This window comes from Odontomachus brunneus, unplaced genomic scaffold (assembly GCF_010583005.1).
Source record: "Odontomachus brunneus isolate Ranch 3 - 2012 unplaced genomic scaffold, Obru_v1 Obru_scaffold_202, whole genome shotgun sequence".
Taxonomy (NCBI): Eukaryota; Metazoa; Arthropoda; class Insecta; order Hymenoptera; family Formicidae; genus Odontomachus; species Odontomachus brunneus.
This window is the reverse complement of record NW_022639652.1, coordinates 28,910-34,614: the sequence shown is the minus strand read 5'-3', so window position 1 is coordinate 34,614 and position 5,705 is coordinate 28,910. Positions and strand designations below refer to the sequence as shown.

Genomic DNA, 5,705 nt, shown 5'->3' with positions numbered 1-5,705 from the left:
CTCGCGCGCCTCGACGCTCGCAGCTGATCGCGAGACGACAACAACGGCTCCCGACGAGAGCAAAAACGCGACCACGCGCCAACGGCGTAACGTCGCCTGTAAATAATTGTAAATAGCTTTGAGATTAGAATATAGTTCCAAATTATTATCACCTATACCACTGGTTTTCATTTCACACACGAAACCCGGACCACACCGGCTAAGACTATCCCGCACGTAACGCAAGGCCGTTACAACAATATACATATAAATGTATATGTATATTGTTATTAAATGTGGATGTGAAAAATTTAGTCTCCTACCACTATTAAAAACATAACTTATCCCAGGATGGAGCACCACTTCCATTAGGCGTACATAACTCTATCAGATATCTCATAGATATCAGATATCTATCTCCACGATGAATGTCTAATGGATGTCTATATTACATTCAATATATATTTATGTATCATCCATCATGGATATCGATTATATCATATAAGTCAATAGTTTTTCGTTGATCAATCTTTAGAAATAATGCAATAAACATATAATAATATATTCATATTTTACTAAATAATTTGTTAAATTTTCAGTTGACATGTGTTTTATATCTATAAATGTCAATATCTATAAATGTCTCACATAATGTCTATGAAAAAATCTTATATATATCTGTATAAACTTTAGATTGTAATATATGATATATACAGGCTGTCCCGCATAAGACGTCCAAGAAGAAAAATATAAGTAGAACAGATAAAAGTGAAAAATATGGTATAAGTTATTTTTCGAATAACTACGTAAAATTTCGAGTTATTAAATAAAATAGATGGTCTAAATAGAGCGTGATGCGATGGGCGAGCCATATGTCCCGCCTGTCGCGCTCTGATTAGCTCATCTATTTTATTTAATAACTCGAAATTTTACGTAGTTATTCAAAAAATAACTTATACCATATTTTTCACTTTTATCTCACATAGAACATTACATCTAATATATGTATATTAGAGAGCTAGAGTTGATATGTATATATCTATTAGATGATCTGTTAAATATCTATATATGGTGAAAATGTCCGCCTTGTATACAGATACTGTATGTATACTGTATGTATAATAGAAGTGATGCGATAGATGTCTATATATCTATTAGATAGCTATTTACGTAAATATCTACTAAAAACAAGAACATTTTATATATATATTGGGTTGGCAAATAAGTTCGTTCGGTTTTTTAATCGGAGTAGGTTTACTCGTTCTGCTATCTCTTTTCCACAGCGTTATCGCACAACGCGCTTGCGCAGCTGAAAAGCGACGTTCCACCTAACCTATTTGTAAACATACGCCGGTTAATACCAGAGTATTGTGCGTACTGCACGGTTGCAAATATGGAAGAAAAGAACGTCCATTTTCGCCATATTTTACTTTTTTATTTCAAAAAAGGCAAACGAGCTGCGGAAGCTCATAAAAAGATTTGTAATGTGTATGGGGACGATGCTTTAACAGAACGTGTGTGTCAAAAATGGTTTGCCAAATTCCGTTCTGGAGATTTTGATGTTAGTGACGCGTCCCGTTCTGGTCGTCCAGCAGAGATTGATTCAGCTGTAATAAAGAATACCGTCGACAAAAATCCATCGCAAACAGTACGAGAGATTGCTACGACACTTAATATATCCCACACAAGTGTAGAAAACCATTTGCGTCAGTTGGGATACGTTTCTCGCCTCAATGTTTGGGTGCCGCACGAATTGACCGAGGCCAACTTAACCGCTCGCATTTCCATCTGCGACGCGCTGCTGAAACGATCCATTTTTGAAGCGGTTGGTTACGGGAGATGAAAAGTGGATCATCTACGATAATGTAGTACGTAAAAGATCATGGGGAAGCAGCAGTGAACCACCACAAACAACCTCGGCAGGATTGCGCCCGAAGAAAATTATGCTCTCAGTGTGGTGGGATTATAAAGGTATCATTTATTATGAGCTCTTACCATCAGGCAGGACGATCGATTCAACTGTATATTGCTCCCAATTAACGAAATTGAATCAAGCAATACGTTCAAAACGTCCAGAATTGGCAAATCGAAAAGGAGTCGTCTTCCACCACGACAATGCCAGACCCCATACTTCATTAACTACTCGGAACAAATTGTTAAGGCTTGGCTGGGATGTTTTACCTCACCCTCCTTATTCACCGGACCTGGCACCCTCTGATTATCATTTGTTCCGGTCGCTGCAAAATTCTCTGAACGGGAAAAACTTTGCTAATAATGAAGCTGTTAAAACGCAACTGGATCAGTTTTTTGCCGGTAAACCTCAGACGTTTTATGAATGTGGGATTATGAAATTGGTAAAAAGATGGCAAGAAGTCATAGAAAAGAATGGTCAATACATTATTGATTAGTATATATTTTGTATATTAAATAAATTGTATTTTATACCAGTCAAAAAAACCGAACGAACTTATTTGCCAACCCAATATATAATATACGTTTATACCCAGTAAGCAAATTGAGCGCAGACTGCGCGCAGATTGGCAGCAAATTTGATCAAAAACCCACAGCAAAACCATAGCCATCTGTGTCTACATTAGGCTACGGTTTTGGCGACAGATATTGCTGTCGGGCAATTGATGCCAAATTTGCAGCAAAAACCGCACAAAGCTTGCAACGCAGCAAGGTCTTCGCGGTTTCTGCAGCCAATCTGCTGTCAAATCGCTACAAGCTCTGCGCGGTTTTTGCTGCAAATCTGCAGCAATTATCCGACAATAAGCTCTGCCGCATATCTGGCGACAATTTGGCAGCAAGATTTGATATAACAGATCCTGCATCAAATTTGTTATCTATTTGCCATCAAAAGTTGATAGCAAGCTCTGCTCGAAATCTGTTCGCGCAGGTTTGGCTATCTGGGTAGTTGATACATACAAATATCTATTAGATATCTAATAGATATGTAAATAGCTATCTAATAGATATATAAACATCTATCACATCACTTCTATTATACATACAGTATCTGTATACAAGGCGGACATTTTCACCATATATAGATATTTAACAGATCAACTCCGAACATCTAATAGATATATACATATCAACTCTAGCTCTCTTCTAAAATATACATATATTTAGATGTAACTGTTCTATGTGGGTAGATATCGAAGGTTATCAACACATTCTAAACTTTCATGAATCCTCCTACGATAATTTCGATCCCAAGCGGTAGAAAAACACCGGCCACCATCCATGTCCTGACCGCACTAAACTGTTGCTTAAGGGGATGCTGAATACCGACATTATTTATTTCTCACTATTCTTCCAGACGGCTGCATAGAATTGAAAATGCTTTTACAGAGTATAGATATGCCAATATGTAAAACAGCCTAATAGCATAAAAAACAAACAAAAATTTTATATTTATTTTTTATACGCCATATTTCCGTTTCATATGAAAAATATTGAATGAGTGTGCAGAAAATGAAAGTCATTTTGTACGCAGGGGACATTAGTGAACATTACGAGGTCATCAGATAATGACTTGAAGGGCTAGATAAAAAAAATAGTGAAAAATACGGTTTGCGTGCACGCATGCGGACGTATATTTGGGACTCCTCATTATTACGGTAAGGAGGAGTGGTATTGTAGTTCCAACGTTTCCCCAGAGAGAGCGCTGACTTTCATCACGCACGAAGCGCATATAGAGGATTCACATCACGTCCGATGTCCGACGTACGACGTCCGATATCCAATAGGAGAACAGCTTTCTAATAGAGAATCCAATTCTCCATTGGAAAGCTGTTCTCTTATTGGATATCGGACGTTGTACATCGGACATCGGACGTGGTGTGAATCCTCCAATATCCTTTTTAGTATACTGATGATGATCTTTCCAGAGGCCCAATTCCAGATTCAATATGCGAGCGAAATACGCATGCGGAAATCTATAGTATATGTAACGTGAATTATAAATCTTCGAATGTGCATCTCACTCGCACGCCGTCAGGAATCGGGTCCCAGATACACGTCCGCACGCGTGCAACCAAATCGTATTTTTCATTATTTTTTGTATGAAGCTCTTCAAATCGTAATTTGATGACCTCGTAATATTCACTAATGTCTCCTGCGTGCAAAATAACTTTAATTTTCTACATACGCACTCACAATTTTTTATATGAAGCGAAAATATGATTCAGTGTCAGGTATATAGGGCGTATGTCAGATAAATATTAAATTTTTGTAAAATGCGTGTAAAATAACTTTCATTTTCTACGTACGTACTTTTAATGTTAAAAAAATATATATAAATATATATGTTTGGATATATTCCATCTCCGAATAAAAAAGATTTCATACATAATTATGTAAAATTATATAAAATTATATATAATTTTACATTATTACATATAATTATCTATGAAATTTATCCATACATGTTAATATATGTTACTTACATATAATCATATATAATTATATATACAATTTCATATATAATTTAACATAATTATGCATATAATTATATATAAGGTAATTATTAAGTTTAGGCTCCTCACCTTCGATTTTGACGAAACTAGGCTCAATCGACACGTTTTTTAAAAAGAAACAACTTTTTCCTCTAACAAAATCGTCGCGAAGCGAGATATTTAGCGTTAAGTTAAAAGCTCACTAGCTGTTAAGACATCCCCGTCTAAATAACACAGTAGATAAAACTGGCGTTTCGGCATTCACGATTATAGATTGGTTTAATTTTTGCCGAAAGGTAAGAATATTGCGAAACAACACATCACGTACATATTATATATATCTTACTAAATTTAGCGTTAAGTTAAGAGCTCACTACCCATCACAAATCTTCAAAGAACGTTCTAAGGAGGTTCTAAGGACATTCATACATTCTAAGAACATCCTACAATATTCTCTAAAGATTTTGTGCTGTCTGGGTAAGTTAGGAAATCTGTCCCTCCGACGATATGTAGTAACTGCCCCACGGTCTTATGCGCATGCCCAGCCGCCACAAAACATGCACGTTACATCCACGTGGAATCCACGTGATTTCGTGAATTCCACGTGAACTCTACGTGGATTCGACGTGAATTCGACGTATGTTTCTGTGGGGGCGCTACTACATAACGAAATATGAAAATGATCAAAAAACAAAAAATGAAGTGCAATATTATTATAACATTACTGGGAACAATGTCGGGCCTTATAGAATTCAGTCGATTGACTGCATGCAAAGACAAGCTGATAGGTTTTTTAATTCAGCACGGTGTTTTAACATCTAGTATCAAGTGCAACAATTGTGGGAATAATATTAATATTAATAAAAAAAAACGTTAATGTATAAATGCAAAAGACGGTACTATATTAAAAATGTACATAAGAAACGTGTGTCGAAGCAGTGCGATTTCAGCCGCAATGCTACGGCTGGTATCTAGTTTAGTAAAAGTCATCTAGACGTGGGAACGGTTTGCAACATTGTTGCATGTTTCCTGTTAAGACATCTAAATGACACAGTAGATGAAACTGGCGTTTCGGCATCCGACGACATCACGATTATAGATTGATTTAATTTTTGCCGAGAGATAAGAATATTGTGAAACAACACATCACGTACATATTATATATATCTAAAATATAAATAGTTCAAAATATTAAATTTGTTTCATATTACAGGTCTGTGTGCTGTGCGCAATAAAAAACAGTGAGAAGTTCGGTGGGCCAGG

At 36.2% G+C, this 5,705-nt stretch overlaps 1 protein-coding gene across 2 annotated transcripts in view; it reads left to right on the top strand.

The window, feature by feature from the left end:
• The window catches only part of LOC116852090 (L-galactose dehydrogenase-like), a 92,109-nt gene that overhangs the window by 83,981 nt on the left and 2,423 nt on the right, over positions 1-5,705 (top strand). The gene's annotated exons all lie outside the window — the stretch shown is intronic.